At 43.1% G+C, this 27,634-nt stretch overlaps 1 protein-coding gene across 2 annotated transcripts in view; it reads right to left on the bottom strand.

Annotated features, from left to right (window-relative positions):
- LOC137322854 (microtubule-associated tumor suppressor candidate 2-like) overlaps positions 1 to 27,634 on the bottom strand; it is a 434,152-nt gene that overhangs the window by 55,144 nt on the left and 351,374 nt on the right. The gene's annotated exons all lie outside the window — the stretch shown is intronic.

Below are 27,634 nucleotides of genomic sequence, written 5' to 3' on the forward strand. Positions count from 1 at the left end.
GGTGAAGTTTCCTTTTTTAATATTGGCACATAAAATTTGTTGATTCGTACCACTTCCACATCTTGCATATTATTGCATCCCGAGTGCCAACTCGCCCTTTCATTTGCTTCATGTTGAATGTCAATACATGACAGGACCCAGTGGGCAGATATGCAATGCGTCTATGCATGGTTGAAGGACTGTTTTGTGCAAAAATTTGGGGGGGGGGGGGGTTGGTGGTTGTAGTGGGAGTGGGCCGGAATAGTTTAATGTTTCTTTTTTCTCACTCTGACTAAGAGAACCTGTGAGATATGAGGGCATCCCGGGCAGCAAGGTGTTCAGCTGGTCTGGCGATGGGTGCCCCATCTTCATATTGTTCACCCTCCCCCTCCTCCTCCTCTTTCTCAATCTGATCTTCAATGTTGTCATCATCAGAGGATGATTGACAAGCGCCTTTCTCCTCTACCTCTAATCCTCTCTGCTGCGCTATGTTGTGCAGGACACATCGCACCACTATGCTGCTCGAAACCCTCGCTGGTGAGTACTGAAGGGCGCCTGCAGACCTATCCAGGCACCCGAAGCCCATCTTCAACACTTTGTTGGCTTGTTCAATAACACACCTGGTGGTCATATGGCTCTGGTTGTAGCGCTCTTGCACCTCATCGGTGGGGTGTCATCAGCCATATTTGAAGGGGGTATCCCTTGTCCCCAATGAGCCAGTCCTTAAGTCTGTCTCCTGGTTGGGAGAGGTCTGGAATGTTAGACTGCCGCAGTATAAAGGCATCGTGGCAGCTACCAGAGAATCTGGCACACACCTGCATAAATCTCTTCTTGTGGTTGCACACCAGCTGTGCATCGATGGAGTGAAACCCCTTGCAGCTGATGAAAATTCCTGGCTCATGTGGTCCTTGGATTGCCCACTCATTCTGGCTATTGTCATTACGAGGGAAGTTCACATAAGTGGACGCCCTGGCAAACAACCCATCCGTTACCTGCCGTATACATTTATGTACAGACAACTGAGAGACCCTGGAGATGTCTCCAGTGGTGCAGTGGAAGGAGCCGGGGCAAAGAAGTTGAGGGCAGTGGTGACTTTCACAGCTATGGGCAATGTGTGGCCACCAGGTCTAGCAGGGAGTAGCTCTTCTTGAAGTAGGTTGCAGATGTCTATGACCACCCGCCGGTTCAATTTGAGCCTGCATAGGCACTGCCCTTCAGAGAGGTCCAGAAAGCTCAGCCTCAGCCTGTAGATCCTCTCATGTGGATAGTACCTCCTGTGACCTTGGCCCCTCTGTTGCTGCCCTCTCTGCCGTTCTCCACTCTGCTCCCCTCTCTGCTCCCCTCTCTGCTGTTCTCCACTCTGCTGCTCTCCAGATCTTTGTTGTGCACCTCTCTCTTGTGCACCTGCAGATTCCAACACAGTACGATGTCACTGCCGTGGATGGTCATAGACTTTCTCCTCCGATGTCCTCCCGAATACATCCATTACGACCCCATCCTCATTCTGTCAGTTCGAAAGGCTCCAAAGTTTTGAAAAAGCTGTATCAACACAAGAACTCTCTGCCAAACGTCTGCCAGAGAGAACTGAGACACCAGCAGTAAAAACTGAGCTTTTATTTAGATAGAGGCTTTAAAATTTAAAAGGTAAGTAAAATTCAATTGATAAACACCTACCTAATGTCTCATAAGGACGTTAATTGATGCTAACCCGCCTGCCTCAAATAATTAAGGTCCCGATTGCGGCGAGTAAGTTACTTGCTCGCATCCAAACGCCCCTCCCTTAAACCCGGAAGAGGGCACGTTAAAGCTGGGTTGCAGTTGCGCTCCAAGAATCGATTATTTTAACTACCCACCTGCCCCCAAACCACCTGTTCTTGGGGGTTAAAACTCCCCCCATAGTGTCAGCAGGCTATGTAACTGAAGGGGGAATCACAGCTGAGTTTGATGCTGTACTCAACCAAACACCCACACGCACAAACACACACAGGCCAGTGGATAGTCAATTTTTCCTCTTCCTAACCCAGGGAAGCAGTGACCAAGTGCTCCACCTGAGATCATCTCAACCAGCAATTGAACCTTACATCTACATGGCTCAGGAATACACCATCTAATATCTTTTCCCTCTGAACTATCAGGGGTAAGGAAGGGAAGCATAATGACCTGTATCCCAAAGTAAAGAGAAGATCTGCCAGGCAAATAGATAGTGATTAAGTTGCAGTTAAAGTGCACAGTATGAATTTCTTACAGTAGAAACAGTCAGAGAGCAATGTGAAGATGGAATAGGCAGTAGTAAATGGGATTTGAATGGAAAGGAGGAAAAAGACGAAAGCTCATTCCCCCATACGGACACTGGATGGGGGAATAAGGTTAATAAGGCCATAAAAAAGGCAAATCAAGCACTGGGGTTCATTTCTAGAGGGACAGAATTGAAAAGCAGAGAAGTTATGTTAAACTTGTATAGAACCTTGGTTAGACCACACTTGGAGTACTGTGAACAGTTCTGGTCTCCATATTATAAAAAGGACATAGAGGCACTGGAGAGGGTGCAAAAAAGATTCACAAGGATAATACTTGAACTGAGAGGATATATTCATCAGGAAAGGCTGAACAGGCTGGGGCTCTTTTCTCTAGGAAAGAGAAGGCTGAGGGGTGACCTAATAGAGGTCTTCAAGATAATGAAAGAGTTTGATAGGGTAGACATAGAGAAAATGTTTCCACTTGTGGAGGAGTTCAAAACTAGAGGTCATAAATATAAAATAGTCGCTAATAAACCCAATAGGAAATACAGGAGAAACTTCCTTACCCGAAGAGTGGTAAGAATGTGGAACTTGCTACCACAGGGAGTAGTTGAGGCTCTAGGGGATAGGGCGGGGGAGTGGGACTAGCTGGATTGCTCTTGCATAGAGCCGGCGTGGACTCGATGGGCCTAATGGTCTCCTTCCCTGCTGTAAACTTCCTATGATTCTATGAAATAGCATAGAAGCATTTAAAGGGAAGCTAGATAGGCATATGAGGGAGAAAGGAATAGAAGGGTACGCTGATAGGGTTAGATGAAGAAGGGAGGGAGGGCGCTCGTGTGGAGCATAAACGCCGGCATAGACCAGCTGGGCTGAATGGCCTGTTTCTGTGCTGTAGTTTCGATGATGGATACCTGGCTGATTCGTTTAAAGTTCTCTTAAGAGATGTGTTCTTTCATATCCTTTTTACAGTAAGGTTCCATTTACGTTTCAGGTGTGCAGGCTACCACAGCACTGCTAAATATCTACTGCAATGCATAAAGTCTACTCTGCAACTGTTTGCATAATTTAGATTTTCACTAAACCCAGCACCACCGCCTATCAACCTAAAATAAATATGGTGGCTACAATGGATAAAGCTTGACTTACAGTACTTTTACATTTTAAAATACAATAACAATATTAATACATTTCCTCTTAGTAAAACTTACATTCTATAACTTTTTCTTTCCCCTAATTTTCAATTTTATTTTCAGCTATTTGGATTCTTAAAAAAGAAAATGTAATTTTCTCTCTTTTTTGAAGTACTACCCCTTAGGGACACTCTACGTATCATTATATTACAAAAGACCCTCTTCCTTTAATTAGTTTACCACATTTATATGGGCTGATTCTGGTGACCACTGTCTTCGTTTGTGGTAAAATGCAGAAGTAATCAGCCTATCGTGTTCTTCCCGTTGTGACATTGTTACCAGGGAAACCAGGGTCAGGAAGTATGGAGACAGTAATACACTAATGAAGTTCCTGACGGCAATTCACTTCTAAGATTTCAAGTCTGGCACAAGTCTGCTCTACATATAATATAGGATTTGAAACTCAAGGTGAAGATTTAGAAAACCATTGTCCTAGTTTTTTTAAAATGCTACATTAGTCATGCTACTGTTACAGTGCAATAAAGTGTCAAGCTTGGCTCAGTGGTAGACGGTTGAGGATTCAAGCTGCACTCCAGAGACTTGAGCACATAATCTAGACTGACACTCCAGTGCAGTACTGAGGGAGTGCAGAACTGTCAGGGGTGCAGTCTTTCAAAAGTTAAACCGAGGCCCCATTAGTCCTCTCAAGTGGATGTAAAAAATCTCATGGCACTAATTCGAAGAAGAGCAGGGGAGTTCTCCAGGCACCCTAGCAAACATTTATGCCTCAACCAACCTCACTAAAAAAAGATTATCTAGTCATTATCTAATTGCTGTTTGTGGTACCTTGCTATGCACAAATTGGCTGCCATGTTTCTCTACATTACAACAGTAACTATACTTCAAAAGTGCTTCATTGGCTGTGAAGTGCTTTGGAACATCCAGAGGATGCGAAAGGTGCTATATAAATGCAAGTTTATTTCTTTCTTTAGTGGTTCAGGCACATGAGTCATTAAAAGCTGGTTTGCAGGTACAAAAAGGCCAATGGAATGCCAGGCTTTATTACACGAGGTATAGAATATAAGAGCGAGGAAAATGCTACAGCACTAATGCAAAGTGATGGCCAGAACTGATTTGGAGTACTGAGCACCTTTGGAAGGATTTGCTGGCCCTGGAGGGAGGCTAGCAATAATTCATCAGACTCATATGTAGGATGAAGGGACCTGGCTATGATGAGGGAAACTTGGGTAAACCCGGGTTATATTCTCTAGAGATGTGGAGATTGAAAGATGATCTGATCAAAGTGTTAAAATAATGATGGGAGTTCATAAATGACTCGCCTCTCCAGTCGGGGAAGCCAGAACAAGAAGACATATGGGTAGAAATTGGTTATGGCCTGCAGTGCAAGAGATTTAGAACAGAGGGCAAGAGGAACCTATTTCCACAGAGAGTTCTGAGGCTGTGGAATTCACTGGCTCTTGGGAGACCCTGTCCACTGACAGACATCAATGGTATACTAAAGTGAGAGAAGGAGTGAAGGGCTTTGAGCTACAATGCTGTGCCAGTGTGGAGCCAAGATATGAGAGATGAAACGATTGGCACTGTCAGAGGAATCAACAAATGAATCCCCCTGGAATGTGGTTATGTGAGGCTTCTGTTAGACAATGTAACATATTGGTCTGCATAGTCATCAGCGCACCCATTTACCATAAACCTATGCTCTCTTCATTGTTGGTACGAGAGACACACACTACTACTACCACTACCTCAAGAGCAAACAGTTCTAATCACATTTACTCACCCTGTTCCATATTCCTTTATAGCTTTTTCCTTCATCAACCTATCCAATCTAATCTTGAATGTTGACATAGTTCCTGTCTCAACCATTAATCCATGGAAGTGAATTCCAGCCTCAGGATTCTCTGTGGAAATAGTTTTTTATTGCTTTCTGTTCTAAATCTCTTCCATTTAATCTTGTATCTACCCAGAGTGGTTAGATTTACTCAGAGAGTGGTTAGAATGCAGAATGCAAGGGGTAGTTGAGGCGACTAGCATAGATGCATTTAAGGGGAAGCTAGATAAACACACGAGAGAGAAAAGAATAGAAGGATATGTTGATGGGATTAGATGAAGAAGGGTCAGAGGGGGTTGTGTGGAGCATAAACACCAGCATGGACCTGTTGGGCCAAATGGCTTGTTTCTGTGCTGTAAGTTCTATGTAATTCTATGGCGCTCGTTCTACACCCCTCAACTACTTGAAAGAGTTTATTTCTATCTAATTTTAAACACTTCTATCGTATCGTCCCTCAATCTGCATTGTTCAAATAAGAAAAGCCACAATTTTTTAAGTCTTCCTTTGTAATTATATTTCTTCATACTAGGCAAGATCCTAGTGAATCTGCACTGTACCCTCTCTGAAGTCGCAATATCCCTGCTATAGATTGGAGCCCAATACTCCACATAGTACTCTGCAGTCTTAAGGTTTTATATAGGCTCATCATTACCGCCTGGCTTTTATATTCCATAACTCTTGTGATGAAACCTAGGTTAAAGAGGTATTATTATCCCTTTTCGATGGCACAGATAAATTTGAAATGCAAAACTATTGAAAAAACAACAAATCTGTTTCGTGCTCTATTACAAACACGTTGGTGGATTAAATAGTTTCTTTATGTGCCTAGTTTCTTTGATACTGTAGCAACACAACATGTATAGGGTGTAATAATCCCGCCCCCTTTTTATTCCCTTCTCCAATGTTCTCCCCTTTGCATTCCTCCTTTCCTGAGGATGCTGACTCATGCTTGGTGTATGGTTCTATGGGTAACTGCAGCCCCCCAGTACCTTGCCCAAGTGGCTGCTCTTCATGTTTTAAAAAAAACTGTTCTCAGGATGTGGACAATGCCGGCGACCCCATCCCTAGTTATCCAATTGGTGGTGGTGGGCCTTCATCTCGAACAGCTGAAGTCGTGGAGGTGATGTTGCTCCCACAATGGTGCTAGATCGGAAACTACAGGATTTTGACTTAGCAATGACGAAGGAATATCAATATATGTCCTAGTCAGGTTGCAGGAGAAGCTGGAGGTGATAGTGCTCTCATGGCACTGTTGCTCTTGTCCTTTTCAGTGGTAGAAGAGGTGCTGGTAAAGCATAGACAGTTGTGTCTGTTGGTGACATCAGGTGAGCCTGATCTTATCCTCGCCGGATCCTATCCTCACCTGATGTCCATACACCTGCACTTTCCAGCATAGGTCACTGTATAACAATTAAGAATAGAGAGAATCCTGCCTGTATTCCCACTCAATAGTTTGTATCACCCCAACAGCTGCCCTGGCTGGGATCAGATAACTCAGCACAAACCAGGGATTTAACCTGGGACCATGCTGATTTGTGTGGCTCACTACAACACTGGTAATGCATTTATTCACTAAGCCATTGGAGACAGGCTATTTAATAGTACAGATTATACTTCACTACTGGTAAAAAAAAATCATTTTTTTTCTAACTGGAAAAAATGATCAACTTTTAAAGAATTATTCCTTTTCCCACTTTTCCCAAATGGAAAGTGAATGATTTTTTTTGGTCTGTCCTTAGTTTTACCTTCTGTTCTGAAGGCACTGACTTACGCTGGAGCTGGACATCCTACAGTACCTTATCCAAATTACCATTCTTCATGTGTGAGCTGGGTGACAGCAGATTATTAATAATAAGAGGCATCGCAGCTGAGCCCAAACCTGTCCTTGCCTGACATCCAAACACACTGGCCGAAAACTGCACTTCCGGAGGGGATCAGTCACAGGAGATCGGGCAAGACGGGGGGCCAATTTCTCCTCCACACTTTCCAGCAGGAGTCACTGGACAGTGATTTGAAGTGGGAACTCCGTCTTGATTTCTTCTCTCTCGCTCTCTTTCCCAGGGGCATTAACACCAATTGTAGTGCTCCCTACTGCTTCCAAGTCTGAGATCAGCTAACCCAGCACCATACGAGGATAGAACCTTGGATCTTCCTGGTCTATATGGTCAATACCACACACAAATTTACCGATAGCCATCTGGGAAGCCAGTGACATAATGTTAAAATACATTTTATGTACAAAAAGCTGCAAAGTATAAATGTCTTCTTAATTAACTGATGGCGGAAGTGCAAAATTGGCAGCTTTGGTATCTGGTTCCACTTAAGGAGAAGCTAGACATGAGGGAGAAAGGAATAGAAGGCTATGTTGATGGGGTTAGATGAAGAAGGGTGGGAGGAGGCTCGTGCGAAGCATAAACACCGGCATGGAACTGTTGGGCCGTATGGCCTGTTTCTGTGCTGTGCATTCTATGCAACTCTATGGAAAACAAATTCAGGCTGCACTGCAGAATTATACAATTAATCAAAATTACTTTTTTTCCGAAACATTGTATCAGATATGTCTCAGAAAAAAAGATTGAAAGGATATGTTTGATCCTAATATTCTAAAAATGAAACATCAGGGGCTCGATTTTACCACCCGCTATCGGGTGCGTTCTCGGTGGGGGGGGGCCCCAAAAATCGTGAAATCCAGGAGCGGGACCGGATCCCGCCTCGATCCCGCCCACTTCCGGGTTCCCCGCTGACGCGCCGGCGTGCGCACGCAGCCCCCGCTGGTGGGAATCCCGCAGGCAATTAAAGCCAGCGGGATGCCACTTGACAGTATTTAGTTAGGTATTTCAGGTCATTAACTGACCTGATTAAGGGACTATGTGGGATTTTGGAACAACATGGGACTGTTTCCCACACTGGGGGAAACACTCCCAGCTCGAATGGACGTGTTGCAGCTGTCAGCCTGTGGCAGCTGCAAAGGTCCATTTGACAAGTGGCGGGGGAGAGACCCTCAGCCATTGCAGGAGGCCGTTCTGTCACTTGGGACAAAGTTTGGCCTCCACCACCCTCCTCCTGACGGTCAAAGTCACCAACCTGCACACTTGCCCCGGGGTCCGGAGACATGTACCTACCTTGCGGACCCCCTCAGATGTACATCTTGCGGATGGGGGCCGCCCTAGCTGCAGTCATGACCTCCTCGGAGGGCGAACAGCATCACCAGCCTCACCAGCCTCGCCATCCATGCCGTCCACCTCTGACACGTGGAGCTCCACAACAGAGTGCTGTGACACATCCACCTGTACAGCAGGAGGGAGGGCTACCGCAGAGAGAGATGCGTCGCAGAGGGCACTACCCTCGCCACAGGTTCCACAGACCGAGGCTCAGCCTCCTGGACCTCTCTGAGCAGCAGTGCACATGGAGGCTCAGAGTCACTCGACATGTAGCCGTGGAATCTGCAGCCTCTTTCATGCCGAGCTGCTCCTGGCTGGCCTGTGCACCATCTTCCTACCTGTCGCTGTCAAAGTCACCACCGCCCTCCCGAGCTTCTCCTCCACAGCCTTCCAGGGTGCAACCGGGGACATCGCCGATGTCTCTCAGTCGTCTGCGCAGAAGAGCCCTGCAAATACACCTACACCCACTCTGCAGTGACACAATGTGTGGCATCAGTGGTGGGTCCTCATAGTGATACCCAGGAGTGGGCATTATTGCACAAACCGGACAGGATTCGCGAAGACATGGCAGTAGTGGTGCCAATATAATGTGTGATGTGAGATGTGAGTTGTTCTGAAATTCAATAGAAGTAACAACCATGACAAGCCCTCAAACACCCTTGTGCATCCCCTTCATGCTCACCACACGTTTGCCTTACGCTGCCTACTGCACATATGTGATGCATGCCCTGTGGCCGTGAAAGAGATGCACGAGAGGCTGAGTATGAGATAGAGCCATGAGGTATGAGGATTGGGTTGCGTGGTAGTGGCGGGGTGAGTACTGGCGAGGTGAGTAGGTGCAGGTAAGATGAGGATGAGGTTTGTGTGGGTGTGAGGGGTGATGTGACAGGGTAGTGTTGGCAGTGCGAAGGAGATGTGGGGTGGGGGCGGTGATGTGGCAGACGGAGTGTAGGGGAAAGAGTAAGTGTACTCACTTTGGCTGACCTACTGAGGTCATTGGAGCGCCTCCTGCACTGTATGCAGGTGGGCGATATGTTGGTGGTGCTGGTGACCTCCTCTGCCATCTCGAGCCAGGCCTTCCTGGTGGCAGAGGCGGGCCGCTTCCTCCCGCCCGCCGGGTGGAAGATCTCTGTCCTCCCCCTCCTCCTCACCCCATGTATTGATACCTGGAGTGAGGCATCATTAAACTGGGAGCAGCCTTCCCCCTGGGCTGCTCCATGCAGTCATCTTTGCTATTGGTTGCAGCATCTGTCAGTGGAGGACTGCCCCTTTAAATAGAGCGCCTCCAGCTGACAGATCTTACTGCGCATGCGCAGCCCGCCCGACGCGCAGAGCAGTAGCGGGGAACCCGGAGGAGCAGGTAAGTGAATCCAATTAGTGGTTTGCCTGCTACGATCGCGCGGGAAACCCACTAATTTCACCGGGCGCGCTAGCCCATCCGCCGAGAACCCGCAGGCCTGCTAAAATCGGGCCCCAGGTGTCTGTAGTGGCAAAGTCAAATAGCCACATGGAAGTAGGCAACTTTGAGATAAATCTCAGCTGGCCAAAGTACAAGTGATCTCTTTGAACTTTTATTTTCAGAATTTATTTATTAGTCCTAGATACAGAACAAAACAGAATCCCCTGACTTTTTGGGGACTGCAAAATGATAGGGAAACTCCTCTATGGCTCCCAAGTCAAGTACTTTAAGCATAAAGCCTGTGCTTCTTTGAGCCAAGGAAATCTCTTCTTCACAGTATGAAGATTAAGACCTTTGTTAACATTATTTTTAGTTTTGTATATGGCATGCAACTGTTGCTAGAAACTTGAAAATAAAAGGGGTTTTGAATGAAAAACAACAGTAAGGATTAGCCACTGCTGATGACAAGAAAAACAAACAGATGAAATTGGTAGCATAAATTCAATTGATTCAAAGATCAAAAACTACTCCCGTAGCATAAGTGATTTTTGACATTTATATCGGAGCAATTGTAAAGCGAGATAACATTTTCACACAGCTCAATTAATATTTTCGTACTAAATCTTTGTCACAGAAAATTCAATTTTCCTTCTAGATTTTAATCTTGCTCATTGAAGAAGTGCCACCATCAGAAAATAATAAGTGTGAAACATTCTGTGACCTGCTAGCTGACAACATTTTATAATGCATGAAGAGGATCATTGTTAGATTAATGTGCCTCATCTGAGTGTATAACCACAAGACATTATTATAAAGTACCACCTGATCATGGGGAGATACATATCTTTTTTTGTTGGTAAGAATCTGCGATAGAAGGCTGGTAAGCATCTGCGACAGAAAGAAAAACTTGCATTTATATAGCACCTTTCACGACATCAGGACGTCCCAAAGCGCCAACAAAGTACTTTTGAAGTGTAGCCACTGTTGTAATGCGGCAGCCAATTTGCAGAGAGCAAGGTCCCACAAACTGCAATGTGCAATGTAATGACACAGATTATTTTTTTTTCAGTGATGTTGATTGAGGGATAAATATTGGCCAGGACTCCAGGGAGAACTCCTCTGCTCTTCTTTAAAATAGTACCATGAGGTATTTTACGTCCACTTGAGAGGACAGACAGGGCTGCAGTTTAACATTTCATCTGAAAGGTGGCACCTCCAACTGTGTAGCATTCTCTCAGTACTGCACTAGAGTGACAACCTAGATTTTATGCTCAGGTCTCTGGAGTGGGACTTGAACCCACAACCTTCTGACTCAGCAGGCAAGAGTACTACCAACTGAGCCACAGCTAACACCTAATGACAATGATGAATGGAAATGTGTGTATGGCTTGGGGTCTATAACTGTACCAACAATTACTTTAGCACACTGGCCTCATGTCAAATTGATCACTGATATGACACATAGATATGCATGCCTTCTCTTTCATTGTTGGCTAAGCATCACATGGCTATAGAGCATCACACAATAGAGAGATATATAAAACAAAGCTGGTTTACAGTAGATTGCAGGGGTACTCACTGTATAGCATACATTACAGCAACAACAACAACAACTTGCATTTATATAGCACCTTTAACGTAGTAAAACGTCCCAAGGCACTTCACGGGAGCATTATCAAACAAAATTTCACACCACGCCACATGAGGAGGTATTAGGACAGATAACCAAAATCATAGAATGGCACAGAAGGAGGCCATTCGGCCCATTGTGTCCATGCCGGCCAAAAAAGAGCTATCCAGCTTAATCCCACTTTCCAGCCCTATAGGTTACAACATTTCAAGTGCACATCCAAGTACTTTTAAAATGAGTTGAGGATTTCTGCCTCTACCACCCTTTCAGGCAGTGAGTTCCAGACCCCTACCACCCTCTGAGTGAAAACATTTCTCCTCACCTCCCTCTAATCCTTCTACCAATTACTTTAAATCTATGGGCCCCCTGGTCACTGACCCCTCTGTTAAGGGAAATAGGTCCTTCCTATCCATTCTATCTAGACACCTTATAATTTTATACATCTCAATTAATTCACACCTCAGCCTCCTCTGTTCCAATGAAAACAACCCAGCCTATCAAATCTTTCTTCATAGCTAAAATTCTCCAGTCCTGGCAACATCCTCGTAAATCTCCTCTGTACCCTCTCTAGTGTAATCACATCTTTCCTGTAATGTGGTGACCAGAACTGTATGCAGTACTCAAGCTGTGGCCGAACTAGTGTTTTATACAGTTCTAGCATAACCTCCCTGCTCTTATATTCTATGCCTCGGCTAATAAAGGAAAGTATCCCGTATGCCTTTTTAACTACCTTATCTACCTGTCCTGCTACCTTCAGGGAACTGTGTACATGCACTCCAATGTCCCGCTGTTCCTCTACACCTCTCAGTATCCTCCCATTTATTGTGTACTCCCTTGCCTTGTTTGCTCTTCCCAAATGCATTACCTCACACTTCTCAGGATTGAATTCCATTTGCCACTTTTCTGCCCAACGTTGATACAGTCTACGGCTTTCCTCCTCACCATCAACCACATAGCCAATTTTTGTATCATCTGCAAAAGCATGGTCAAAGATGTAGGTTTTAAGGAGCATCTTAAAGGAGGTGGAGAGGCAGAGAGGTTTAGGGAGGGAATTCCAGAGCTTAGGGCCTAGGCAGCAGCACACTAAATGCTGAATGATCAAGGTAGCAATAATTGGAGTGCAATGCCTTTCGACTTACTGCCTGATAAACAATATTGATACAAATTATTTTCTCACTTTTTTTGGACAATTGCAAACGGAACATCAGTACAACGGATCTGGTCAGTAAACCATAATCTAAATACATATTTTTCTCTGTACAATTCAAAGCACAAAACTATGTAATTGAGTAAAAATGTTGAGTTTTGTTTGATTTTTTAAAAACCTTTTTGTTCAATTCTGGGACAATAAATTCATTTTTGAAAACATGAGAATAAGATGGTGATACACCATAGATTTATCGGTAACAGCAGGACATGAATTCCATTGGTCACTGTAGGATCAACAAGGTCATCTATGTGCGGAACCACAAGAGATGGGTGAGATCCTGAATGAATATTTCACATCGGCATTTACGGTTGAGAAAGGCATGGATGTTAGGGAACTTGGGGAAATAAATAGTGATGTCTTGAGGAGTGTACATATTACAGAGAGGGAGGTGCTGGAAGTCTTAACGCGCATCAAGGTAGATAAATCTCCGGGACCTGATGAAATGTATCCCAGGACGTTATGGGAGGTTAGGAAGGAAATTGCGGGTCCCCTAGCAGAGATATTTGAATCATCGACAGCTACAGGTGAGGTGCCTGAAGATTGGAGGGTAGCAAATGTTGTGCCTTTGTTTAAGAAGGGCGGCAGGGAAAAGCCTGGGAACTACAGACCGGTGAGCCTGACATCTGTAGTGGGTAAGTTGTTAGAGGGTATTCTGAGGGACAGGATCTACAGGCATTTGGAGAGGCAGGGACTGATTAGGTACAGTCAGCATGGTTTTGTGAGAGGAAAATCATGTCTCACGAATTTGATTGAGTTTTTTGAAGGGGTAACCAAGAAGATAGATGAGGGCTGTGCAGTAGACGTGGTCTACATGGACTTCAGCAAAGCCTTTGACAAGGTACCGCATGGTAGGTTGTTACATAAGGTTAAAACTCATGGGATCCAAGGTGAGGTAGCCAATTGGATACAAAATTGGCTTGACGACAGAAGACAGAGGGTGGTTGTAGAGGGTTGTTTTTCAAACTGGAGGCCTGTGTCCAGCGGTGTGCCTCAGGGATCGGTGCTGGGTCCGCTGTTATTTGTTATTTATATTAATGATTTGGATGAGAATTTAGGAGGCATGGTTAGTAAGTTTGCAGATGACACCAAGATTGGTGGCATTGTGGACAGTGAAGAAGGTTATCTAGGATTGCAACGGGATCTTGATAAATTGGGCCAGTGGGCCGATGAATGGCAGATGGAGTTTAATTTAGATAAATGTGAGGTGATGCATTTTGGTAGATCGAATCGGGCCAGGACCTACTCCGTTAATGGTAGGGCGTTGGGGAGAGTTATAGAACAAAGAGATCTAGGAGTACAGGTTCATAGCTCCTTGAAAGTGGAGTCACAGGTGGATAGGGTGGTGAAGAAGGCATTCGGCATGCTTGGTTTCATTGGTCAGAACATTGAATGCAGGAGTTGGGATGTCTTGATGAAGTTGTACAAGACATTCATAAGGCCACACTTGGAATACTGTGTACAGTTCTGGTCACCCTATTATAGAAAGGATATTATTAAACTAGAAAGAGCGCAGAAAAGATTTACTAGGACGCTACCAGGACTTGATGGTTTGACTTATAGGGAGAGGTTAGATAGACTGGGACTTTTTTCCCTGGAGAGTAGGAGGTTAAGGGGTGATCTTATAGAAGTCTATAAAATAATGAGGGGCATAGATAAGGTAGATAGTCAAAATCTTTTCCCAAAGGTAGGGGAGTCTATAATGAGGGGACATAGATTTAAGGTGAGAGGGGAGAGATACAAAAGGGTCCAGAGGGGCAATTTTTTCACTCAAAGGGTGGTGAGTGTCTGGAATGAGCTGCCAGAGGCAGTAGTAGAGGCGGGTACAATTTTGTCTTTTAAAAAGCATTTGGACAGTTACATGGGTAAGATGGGTATAGAGGGATATGGGCCAAGTGCAGGCAATTGGGACTAGCTTAGTGGTATAAACTGGGTGACATGGACATGTTGGGCCGAAGGGCCTGTTTCCATGTTGTAACTTCTATGATTCTATGACTGTAGCCTTGATTTTCCTACCGCTGATATTTTAAGGCTGTCGTTAACCCACTGAAAAAAAATTGCCAATGTTAAAATAACGGCAATTGGGAAATCTAGGCTTAGGTGTCGGGGCATTGTAGGTAGATTTTTCAAAGATTTCTTCTGGTAAGCATTTCTAGCAAATTATAAATACATTTCAAAGGAGCATCTTTACAACTTGTTAGAAATAATGAACGGAGAAAATCTTTACGAATGCATTCATGTTGTTAGACATAGTGACCAGAGGAATTTTTATATTAGTATGTTGATTATTTTATTAACATTAACCACTTTAGCATTTCTTTCAAGGAAGAATACTTAATTACAATTAAAGTAACATTCCTGAACTGTTACAGTAACTGATGTCATAAATATGTATCATTACTGTTAAACAGATGAATGTATCTATTTTTATTTTTTATATCGGTTTTGTAAATCTTTCATAAATTTTATAGTGCATTTAGAGAAATCGAGGCCCATCCCTCCTCTCTATTTCAAATTGGCTCATCAGTTTTATGACAACTCCATCTGTATTTTCCTCACAAAACTACTTTGAGCAGCCTTGCCAGCTTATGAAAATAAAACAAATATAAAAGAAAAGATTGATTGATTCTTATAGCACTGGTCTCTATGGTTTTTGCAGATGCATGAACACTTACTTAATTTGAATATGCTGTTATAAGGCCAAACACCAGACTCTACTGGGAAATCAAACATTATACCATTGTAAATTTGTGTTTTCAAACTACACTTCAATAATGTATTAGCACAAACACGTTTTCAATTTTTGATGCTCTGTTCCATTTGAAGATTTATGGGTCTGTACAACAGGCCTTTAGTGCAGCTGTAGAATGCAAACAGGTTGGGGTAATTATAACCCTGTAGGACGGGTGAGTTGGGGTGGGTGGGCAGTAAAAATAGTTCGTTTTTGGAGCAGGAATACATCCTGGCTCCAACGCGCCCAATTCTGGGTTTGAACCAGGCGTGCAACAGACACCCGCAGGTACTTAATGCCAGCGGGCCGATAATTAAAGGGGCAACATACCTCATTGCTATAGTTGAGGCACTTAACTTTTTGTGTATTCCAAATGTAAAATGAATTTTACCTTACCTGTTCGGGTTTCCCATCGCTTCTGATTCATGTCAGGGGAAAGCAGGTGGGAAAGGGCGGATCCATGAGGTGAGTGCCTTTATTGCACAGCTTGTGGACCAGGAGGAACAGGAGTGCTTCATCCAGGCCCCAACAAGCTCACATGGCCGACAGGACCCCCGCGATCGGCCGACCCACACCCCACCCCACATTAGTGGATCCCCCGCCGATGCTGGACCCCCCCGATGATCTTCTCCAAGGCCCACCTGATGTCAATCACTTCCCCCCACCCCTCTGATTTCTTCCAATGTCTCATCCTTTGTCCCATTCTTTTCTTTGCTCCTCTGCTGCTTCTCCTCCTTACTGCTACTTTCTTTAATTTCACACAATAACCTGCCTCGCACTTCTCTGCTGAGTCTCCCTTTACTTATTTCTGCTTGTGCCCTCTTTATTTTTGCTGTTTTTCTACCTCTCCCTTCACTCTCTCCCTCTCTCTTACAGTAAAACATTCCTCCAATCCCAGCATCCTTTCTTAACCTGTACTTTCTCCTTTCCTTTTCGAAAATTATTCCACAATTTATAATTTATCCCTGAATTACCTTTAATCCCAGCCACCAGTTTTTAATATTTGCAGTATTTCCAATAAAGATCGATTCACCGGGGTAGCCCCAACAGGTATTGGACTGTTGACTGCCAAAAGCTCTAGAATTTCAGGCTCCTGAGCTAACCATTTTTTTCCAGATTTCAGCTCACTCATAGCGAAAGTGAAACAAGCTTTAATATTAGTGTTAAAGCTGCTCAGATATTAGCAATAATGTTATTACTATAATAAACTACTAAAATACTTACATTTTTTAAAATTACACCTTGACTTGCCCAGTCTTTTCTTTTTTCTCAGGTTTTTTCTTTAATTTTGCTGTTTAAACTTTAGTCTTGTTATTTCTAGATGAGATACTCAATTTTGTCTTCTTTTTTTCTTTTGAATCATTTAAAAATTATTTATGGCCCACGATCTCTCTCCTTTCCTCCCTCTCCCGTCTCCGATTCGCGACTCCTTTCCTTCCTGACAGGCAGCCAGCCAATGTGGGAAACCCAGAAGCCCAAATATTTACCTTCAATTGAGTTGCGATCGCAGAGTGTGACTCACTCAATTCCCTGCCGGGTTTCCCACACCAACATCCACTCACCTGCTCAATTCCCGACTCATGCCTGTTGTCTCTGATTACATGGTTGAAGGAGGCATACACTTGGCTATGCCTGACCAATTTTATTAAATTAACTTTCCAATAATATTAAGCATACTTTTTTTAAAATGACCACAGGATAAAAAGTAGTGGCAACAGATTTTAGAATACATCTATACAGTGGATAAAGATAGTATACCACGTTAAAGTTATAACAGCTTGATGGCTTGTACCTGTCTCAGTGTTTATTATAATTTACAATTTCTGTTTAATTTTGAACAGATTTTAACAAATAATGTCAGGAATTTAACAAAAACATTCAACGAAGAAGAATTTTGCTGACACACAAAACAAATAAGATCAGGTCCAATGCAATAAACAACTAAATAAAATCATCAACCTGATTAATGGAACTTTTTTTTCACCCCCAAGTACAGACTGGACCACAGCAATATTTTAGAAAGATACAAACTTGCACTTACAGAAGAATTCCTTAAGGTGTCAGCATTGTGCAGCTTATGTCAAACCAATGTGTAACAAGGAGAGATTTGCATCATAAATGAAAAACATAGCCAGTGTCTTCATATGTTGCAAAGCCTTCAGAAAACATTAGACGGTAAAGTAATTTGATAATTACAGAATAACTTTCCAGCCCAAACTGCTTGCGCTTACAACTGAACATTAGTACATCCCAAGTTGTATTCCGTAATCCCATCCCTGCTGTTGAATATGTATTCACAAATGATGTGCTCGTAGTATAGTCACAGACTGTGCTTCAGTGAGAGGCAGTCTTAAAAACATGTTGGTCGGTGAATAATTCAATTTTATAATTAACACTCTCTAATATGAAGGTTATAAATGCACAGATCTAAACTAATGGGGAAGACTTTCATATATAGCACATATCCACTCGATGATGTTGGTGGGAGCTCTGACCAATTCATGTGATCATGCCTCATGTGCGTTGACTAGGCCAGCTGACAGCGCTAATCGCACTGCTTGTAGGCAGCTCACTGTTTGGTAATCTGGCGGGGAAGCCAATCATCATGGGCTTGCTGCAGCTTCTTAAAGGGAATGGGTGGAAGTATCGGGCATTAAATGGAGCAACAGATTTCACCGGCAGGGAAATTTTCGTAGCACCCACAGCTGCAAGGGAATGAAATAACAAAAGCCTTTACGGATCAAAACACACAGGAGACTGCGGAAAAAAATGAGTGCCAGACCTGCATTTCCTGACTGCAGCTGAGGATCACTTTAAATATTGCTGAAATGGTCATCTCCCGACCTGTACCGCCCGTGGCTGTGGGCGGGTTGAGGAACTAGTGATAGCAACGTGGGTTGAGGTGAAAATGGCATTGGGGTGCCTGACAATGTAATTTTACCCCTACTTGCACACATTTAATGAGACCCCTGCTAGTTTCCGGTGGGGGCGTTGGCTGCCTAAATTGAAGTCCATCCAAAAATTGGAACAGGTTAAGTCGGCGGGATGAGCTCAAAAAACTCTAATAGATTTTCTCCAATATTGCTCCTATTACCGACAGTTTTCAGAAGTAAACGGGTCACTAGAAATATTGTAAGTAAAACCTGTGATTCATGTAAACAAGAGTCATTCTGCTCTCTGTTAGAACTACAAACTTATTTGTAAAAGTACTGCCTGTAAGATCTTGCTCATAAGCCAGTGAATATTTTAGTCAAGGATTCAGCTTATTTTGGGTCATGTAGTTTTGTTCTGATTATCTTAAAATCCAACTGTGTGAATTGTACTAATTGAGATGCACTCTAGTGAGACTAGGCCTGATGCAAATCATTAAGCTGTACAAGCGAATAGACAAAGTAACAGTTCAAGTAAAACCCATTTCCTTCACTCAAATCACATTTCTCTCTAAGTCCATATATGTGAGCGTTTTGGTTGCATTCCAGACACGAACCCATTTCTTCTATCTCCTTTTTTTCCCCTCATGGCCCCTCTTAGGCCCTTCTCTCCAGTCTCCTGTCCTTCCTATCGTCCAGTTATGCACCTTTCATTTAAGAACAAAAGAATAAGATCATGGCTGATCTTTGACCTCAACTCCACTTTCCCGTCCGATCCCCATATCCCTTGGTTCTCCTAGAGTCCAAAAATCTATCGCTCTCAGCCTTGAATATACTCAACGATTGAGTTTCCACAGCCCTCTGGGGTAGAGAATTCCAAAGATTCACAATCCTCTGAGTGAAGGAATTCCTCCTCATCTCAGCACTAAATGGCCGACCCCTTACCCTGAGACTATGTCCCTAGTTCTAGACTCTCCAGCCAGGGAAAAAAAGACTCTCAGCATCTCCCTGTCAAGCCCCCTCAGAATCTTATATGTTTCAATGAGATCACCTCTCATTCTTATAAACTGCAGAGAGTATAGGCCCATTCTACTCAATCTCTCCTCATAGGACAACTCTCTCATCCCAGGAATTAATCTAGTGAACCTTTGTTGCACTGCCTCTAAGGCAAGTATGTCCTTCCTTAGGTAAGAAGACCAAAACTGTACACAGTACTCCAGGTGTGGTCTCACCAATGCCCTGTACAATTGCAACAAGATTTCCTTACTCTTATACTCTAACTGCCTTGCAATAAAGGCCAACATACCATTTGCCTTCCTAATTGCTTGCTGTACCTGCATGCTAACATTTTCTGCTTCGTGTACAAGGACACCCAAATCTCTCTGAATACCAGCATTTAATAGTTTCTCACCATTTAAAAAATATTCTGTTTTTCTATTCTTCCTACCAAAGTGAATAACCTCACATTTCCCCACATTATAATCCATCTGCCACCTTCTAGCCCACTCACTTAACCTGCCCATATCCCTTTGCAGCCTCTTCATGTCCTCCTCACAGCTCACTTTCCACCTAGCTTTGTATCGTCAGCAAACTTGGATACATTACACTCGGTCCCCTCACCTAAGTCATTAATATAGATTGTAAATAACTGAGGCCCCAGCACTGATCCTTGTGGCACCCCACTTGTTACAGTCTGCCAACCTGAAAATGACCCATTATTCCTACTCTCTGTTTTCTGTCCATTAACAAATCCTCAATCCATGCTAATCTATTACCCCCAACTCCATGAGCCCTTATCTTGTGTAACAACCTATCGTGTGGCACCTTATCGAATGCCTTTTGAAAATCCAAATATATTACATCCACTGGTTTCCCCTCTATCGATCCTGCTAGTTACATTCATATAGATTGTCAAACACGGTTTCCCTTAAATAAAACCATGTTGACTCTGGTGACAATAAGGGGGAGGATAGACAGCATCCTGCGTACTGGATTCAAGGTCATGGTGGCTGAAATGCATGCAGCTACCTCTCAGGACTTTCAGGATCTGATTGCTACCATTAGATCAGCCAGCTCACCGATTAGTGAGACACGGATCCAGGATCCAGTGGGATGTTTTAACCTCTCTAATCAGGTTTCCATCCTGCCACTGTATTGAAAAGGCCTTTATCAAAGTCACAAATGACGTCTTATGTGACTGTGACAGGAGTAAACTATCCCCCCTCATCCTTTTCGACCTGTTAGCTGGGTGGCACTGTCCTCGCCTGGTTCTATTCCTATCTATCCAGTCATAGCCAGAGAATCACCTGCAACGGCTTCTCTTCCTGCACTGTTACCTCTGGAGTCCCAAGAATCTATCCTTGGCCTCCTCCTATTTCTCATATACATGCTGCCCCGCTGCGATATCATCCAAAAACACATCAGGTTCCACATGTACGCTGACGACACCCAGCTCTAACTCACCACCACCTCTCACGATCCCTCCACTGTCTCTCATTTGTCAAGCTGCTTGTCTGACATCCAGTATTGGACAAGCAGAAATTTCCTCCAACTAAATATTGGGAAGACCGAAGCCATTGTCTTCGGTCCCCACCACAAACTCCGTTCCCTAGCCACCAACTCCATCCCTCTCCCTGGCCACAGTCTGAGGCTGAACCAGATCGTTTGCAACCATGGCATCCTATTTGACCCTGAGATGAACTTCTGGCCTCATGTCTACTCCATCACCAAGACCACCAACTTCCATAAAACAGCCCGTCTCCGCCACTGTCCCAGCTCATCTGCTGCTGAAACCCTCATCCATGCCTTTGTTACCTCTAGATTCAACTATTCCAATGCTCTCCTGGCTGGCCGCCCATCTTCCATCCTCCATAAACTTGAGCTCATCCAAAGCTGTGCTGCCCGAATCCTAACTCGCACCAAGTCCTGTTCTCCCACCACCCCTGTGCCCGTTGACCTGCATGGGCTCCCAGTCTGGCAACGCCTTGATTTTAAAATTCTCATTCTTGTTTTCAAATCCCTCCATGGCCTCGCCCCTCCCTATTTCTGTAACCTCCTCCAGCCCTACAACCCTCTGAGATCTCTGTGCTCTTCCAATTCTGGCCTCTTGCACATCCCCAATTTTAATCGCTCCACCATTGGGGGCCATGCCTTCTCTGCACGGCCGTGCCTAAGCTCTGGAATTCCCCCCCTAAACCTCTCCCTCTCCCTGATGCTCCTTAAAACCTACCACTTTGACTAAGCTTTTGGTCACTTGTCCTAATATCTCCTTATGGGGCTTGGTGTAAAATTTTGTTTGATAATGCTCCTGTGAAGCGCCTTGGGATGTTTTACCACGTTAAAGGAGCTATATAAATGCAAGTTGTTGTTGCTGACTAGAGTCCATCTGCTTGATACTGCAATCCCACATAGGAACAAGAGTAGGCCATTCAAACCCAAGCCTGTTCTGCAATTGTATTAGACCATGGCTGATTTTGGTTATGCTACTGGACTAGTAATCCAGAGGCTGGACTAATAATCCAGAGTTACGAGTTCAAATCCCGCCATAGCAGCTGGAGAATTTAAATTCAATTAAATAAAATCTGGAATAAAAAAAAACTAGTATCAGTAATGGTACCACCTACAAAGGCAGCAGGCACATGGGAACAACACCACCTGCACGTACCCCTCCAAGTTACACACTATCCTGACTTGGAAACATATTGCTTTTCCTTCATTGTCACTGGGTCAAAATTCTGGAATTCCCTAACAGCACTGTGGGAGAACCTTCACCACACAGACTGCAGCGGTTCAAGAAGGCAGCTCACCACCACCTTCTCAAGGGCAATAAGGAATGGGTAATGAATGCTGGCCTTGCCAGCGATGCCCACATCCCATGAATGAATAAAAAAAAATGTCTAAATCAGAATCTAGGATTGAAGGATGGAATAGTTCTGAGGGGAAAAAACAGACTTTTGGAAATGCTCATTGCAATAAAGAGAGATGAATGAATAATATAATAATATGGCCCTCTGCAAAATGTTAGTGAATGCCCCCACAATAAAACATTAGCTTTTTTTCCACTGATACATCAACAGAATGAATCTGTTCACTGCAATCACATTTTCTCATTAATTTGCTTGTACTATAATTATAAAGCAATAAATAAATAGATTGTCATTTGGTAAAATAAAACAAAACACGTTGTTTGTAATTATATAGAAAAGGTAGTAGATGGCACATTAGCAATGCAAAAATTGATAAAGCTGATCAATGTATGCCACTGTTTAAATCTAAAACAGATTACTCACTATTTACAAGGGCAATGTCGTATTGTATTATGTTTTCATTGAAGACCAAGCCTCCTGATAGCTTATTTTATAGAAAGTTCATCATAGTACAAAAAATGTAACTTGCAGTTGTAAATCCAGCAAACTATGCAATGCTTATTCTTAGGTAATCCAATGGCCCAGAATTTGCTGTCAAAATAACAGTGAGGCTAACGGTGATCATCGTTATTTATGCGGAAATTGCACAGCAACTTCAGGCGAGGGCAGGTGCGTAGTTAAGCACGGAAATCCAAAAGTTGCTTTCCGAGATGTGCTGCTGCGCCATTAACTTCGTGAAAACGTGATCTCGTTGTCTGCCTCACCTTTCAAATGAATTGAATGGCGTGAAGTTCCTGTATTTGATGGTAGATGCGAACTAAACTCGCCACAGAGAGTTAAATCAAGTCATTTCAAGTCTATGTACCCTTTTAACGATGTGACATGTGTTAATTACTGGCAGTCAACCTCTCTGGCACTGAAAATTTATTATTACAAGTGTGGAGTTCATTCCTTTAGGTTTTCCTTGTTGGAGATTTTTTTTTAAATTTAAAATTTTCTTAAAACTTTTTCTTTGTGTCTTTTTTCTCTCTCTCAATCCAATTTCCCTCTCTTTATTTCTCTTTCTCTGATTTGACATTGAATTCACCACTCTAACTCACACTTCCTTCTCAGTCCTTGCGCTATTAATTTCACAATCCTTCAATCTGATTGGTTAAGGAGATACACAGTTGCTTGCCCTGTTCACTCAGACCCCAGATGCCCTGTAGAGGGCGCTGCACCGTTTCCATCTTGCACTTCCAGCAACTTGCAGTGCAAAATATCATGGAGATTAAACGGCAAGGGCCAGTCTAACGGCGGGCGCTGTTTGTTGACCGGTTACAGCAAATTCTGGGCCAATATTAAGGTATACTGCTACCATTCAAAATAGTCACAGAAAACTAAGAAAACACCTGCTATCATTTTAAATTTGTGATTCAACTTTCTTTTTGCTCATTTGAAAGCAGAAAATTCTCTAGAAATATCGGATTTGTGAAAAACTATAGGGACACTTTTCCTCTCCTTTGCAGCTGGGAACACTTAGTTCCTGGGGCAAAGCAGAGGAAAAGAGGTTGAGCCTTGTTCTACCAGGTATCTACCCCTTTCATTGCCAAGGTCCTACCAGGGAACGGATCCCCTCTAAAATAATGGAAAATACTGTGTTTATTTGGCAGAATAACACATCTCAATAATAAAAAAAATATGAAAAACATATGTATCCAGAATATTTAGTTATTATGTCCCATTAAATTTATTTGAAAACTGAAATCAATGTAGTTGATTTCCCCCAAGATGTTGATGCAGTAATTACTGATTCATGAAATCTGACTTAACTCTCATTTTAAATGGGCAGTTATTTTGATTCCTGATCAAAATATGGAACAGTTTTCTCGTGGAACAACTCGTGTAACAATCTTTTTTATAATGCACTACTAGTGGATCTCCCGTGGCATTGCTCGCAGTGAGCTGGAGATGCAGGGGAAGACTTTGGTGTGGAGTGCAGATCAGGCAGGCAGTGGGCAGGCACTGACTATGTCCCTTTGTAACTTCCTACTCCTATCTACACAACAAACTATGCCTCCTAACTTAGTGTCATCGGCAAACTTGGATGTACAACTCTCAGTGGGTAGCACTCTCGCCTCTAAGTCAGAAGGTTGTGGGTTCAAGACCCACTCCAGGGACTTGAGCACAAAATTCCAGGCTGACATTCCAGTGCTATACTGAGGGAGTGCTGCATTGTCAGAAGTGCCGTCTTTTGGCTGAAACGTTAAAACCGTGGCCCCGTCCGTCCTCTCAGGTGGACATAAAAAAATCCCATGGCACTATTTCGAAGAAGAGCAGGGGAATTCTCTCCGGTGTCCTGGCCAACATCTATCCCTCAACCACTAAAACAGATTATCTGGTCATTATCACATTACTGTTTGCGGGAGTTTGCTGTGCATTAATTGGCTGCCACTTTTCCTACATTACAACACTGACTCCACCGCAAGAAAGTACTTCATTGTCTGTAAAACGCTTTGGGGCATCCTGAGGTTGTAAAAGGCGCTATATAAATGCAAGTCTTTCTTTTCTTTCCTTCTTTCTATTCCTTCATCCAAGTCATTAATACGTATGGTGAAAAGCTGAGGCCCCGGTACAGATCCCTAGGGATCTACAACCCACAAATCAGAATATTCCCTTTATACAAAATCTCTCTGCCTCCTAATCAATTACCAACCCACATCACAAGGCTACCGCCAATTCTGTGCACTTTCAGTTTTGATAATAATCTCTTGCGCAGAACCTTATCAAATACGTTCTGGAAGTCCATATAGCCAACATCCATAGACAGTGCCCTATCCACCTTGCAAGTGGCCTCCTCAAAAATTTCAACTGGATTAGTCAGACATGACCTACCCTTAACAAATCCATGCTGTCTCTCTTTAACCAACTCATACTCATCTAAGAGCCCAGTCACTCTGTTCCTGATGCTAAATTTCAGTATCTTCTCCACAAAAGACGTTAAACTAACAAATCTGGAGTTACCTAGTTTACCCCTCCCTCACTTCTTCAATAATTACAATTCTCCACTCCATAGGCGCAGGGTTAAATGGAGTAGCAGAATTCAGTGGCAGAGAAATTTTATAAGCACACACGGCTGCAAGAAGATGGAAACTTTTAAGGCTCAAAACCTTTACGAGACTGAAGCAAAAATGAGGGCCAGACCTGCAGCTAAAGATCTCTTTAAATAGTGCTGCAATGGCTGCCTCCCAACCTGTACTGCCCGTGGATTATGGGTAGGTTGAGGAAGTAGCGGTAGCAGCGATGATTGACGCAAAAATGGCCTTAGGGGTCCTGACAATATCAGTTGACCCCCAATGGCATAAATTTTGATGCCTCCGTCCGTTTCCGATGGGAGGAATTGCCGCTCAAATTGAGGTCCACCTGAAACTCATAATGGGCATACCTCCAGCGGTAAGCTGGCATTTTTCCCCAATTTTTGTCCCACTATCACCCCGTTTTTAAGCGTTAGCGGGATGTAGCCAGATGAAAATAGGCCCCACATTGTTTTATAACAAAAGTGGTGTTATTCCATGTAATGAAGAATATAATTATTATCAGGATCGTTACACTCACTAACGCATAATGGAGATAATTTTCAACTTTGCTGCCTGGGCAGTAATCTGGCCGAACGATTGCCCACCCACTGTATAACCTGCCTGATGTTCATTCCATTGAAATCAATGTAAATGAAAATTGTGCGGGTTCTACAGCAGGCGGGCAATCCGCTCTGTCAGATTATTGCCAAGGCAGAGAAAATTAATCCCAACGTATTTTATATGATTTCTCGCACTAGTCATAGAAATAAAGAATAGTATTTCTCCCTTCTGTAACTGTTTCCTTCTTTTCCACTGTATAATTCTTCTTAATTCAATTGTTTTTCTCTTTCTACGTGTGGCTCCCACATCTTTTTCTTATTGGGGTATCTGTATCTCTCTACATGAGCAGATGCTGTGAAAAATGGCACTCAGAAAAAGCAGAGAAGTTGTGCAATGGCAGAATGGCGACAAAGATTGTGCTTAGAGCTTGTCCATTTTTTTCAGTTTTTTGATTTTTTTTTCCTTCACTGAAAGGAGTTGGACGTGATTAATGCTTTGGTGTTTATTTCAATTTAAAAGGGAGTTCACCAAGGTTAGAAACTTTCCTCCAGCGTGGAGCCTCTGGAGCAGAGAGGGGATTGATATGACATTGAAAGGGTTACCCATAGGGATCGGAAACAATAAGGGAGTTGGTTATCTCATCTCAGGAGCACCCAGCAAACATTCACACCATAGAGGGTTGGAAAATCCCTTTCTGTTGAGCTTAACATAAAGCCTGCTTCAAACGCAGGGGCTCCGCAGCAGGTTTGATTAGCAACTTTTTTGACAGGCATGCTGGGATTCTAATTCATGACCACTTGAGCCTTGGAATCATGACAGTTATATATTCCTTTTAATATATTATACCAATTTGTTAATTCAATCAAACAAGTCATTGGAACATTGAAGTGATCTGTCCTGATCAAGATGGTGAAGAGTCTAATTAAAAAACATTCTAAAGCGAATGTAAGATTGAGACAGGATCACCCATGGTCATCAATCCTCATCGGATTAAACATAAGTGAAATCTGAGATATGGTGACACAAATAGAATATCATCCAGTGAAATTGTAGAGTGTGAGTAGTTCTGAAAATTGCAGACGACACAGAAATGCAGCTACAAAGATAAACTAAAGAAGTGAAGAGAAATTATGGCATGTGGAATCAACAGCTAAGATTTATTAAATAATACTGCAGGATAAGATCCTATAACCATAGCACACCTACAGTGTTCTTGTTTCTTGGAATGAACCTTCAGTGTTTCAGTTTTTAACTATTACTTCTCATTCAAATAAACTGACAGCCTGAACCTTTAACAGACATTCAACAAAGCACATGTTTTAAAACAATCTTAACATAAACACCTACTCAGAAGTGGAATTATTTGGGAATCTCCCAAAAAAGCTGATATCCTCTGTAACTCCCATTATTTTTAAACATGCAATCCACAATATATCAGTTAAAACACAAGTATAGCGGGAATGTGAAAAAAAATCAGAACTGGCAAAGTACTGTTTGGTTAAAAATGACAGAACGCATTTTTTTTAAAAAAAGGTCTGTAGCTATGCCAACTTCATGCTCTTTGCGGACAGCCTTGTCTACCAGGAATGAATGTCAGAAATTTGGGCAAAGGCTCTACATGATTTTCAGACAATTGTGTGCAGGACATGCCTGAAATTGCCGGTGGACGAGGTTCCCCAGTGTAGCACAATGTCCAAAAACTTCAACTGCTCAATTAAATAATTGCTTTTGGCCTAGAAATTAATTGGCGCCGTGCCCATTTTACAGACTTAAAACAGCTGCCTAAACATCCAATGTGGCGGGCGGTGTGGTGTGCGCACATTCTGCGCCAGGCGCCAGCATGTCTTTTCACCTTGAAACTAACATTAAGTGCAAACATCTTTTGCACTGGCAATTTTATTGCAAATCAACTGTAAATTTACAACATATCTAGTGTTAATGGCACTAACGTC

Source organism: Heptranchias perlo, chromosome 6 (genome assembly GCF_035084215.1).
Source record: "Heptranchias perlo isolate sHepPer1 chromosome 6, sHepPer1.hap1, whole genome shotgun sequence".
Classification (NCBI taxonomy): Eukaryota; Metazoa; Chordata; class Chondrichthyes; order Hexanchiformes; family Hexanchidae; genus Heptranchias; species Heptranchias perlo.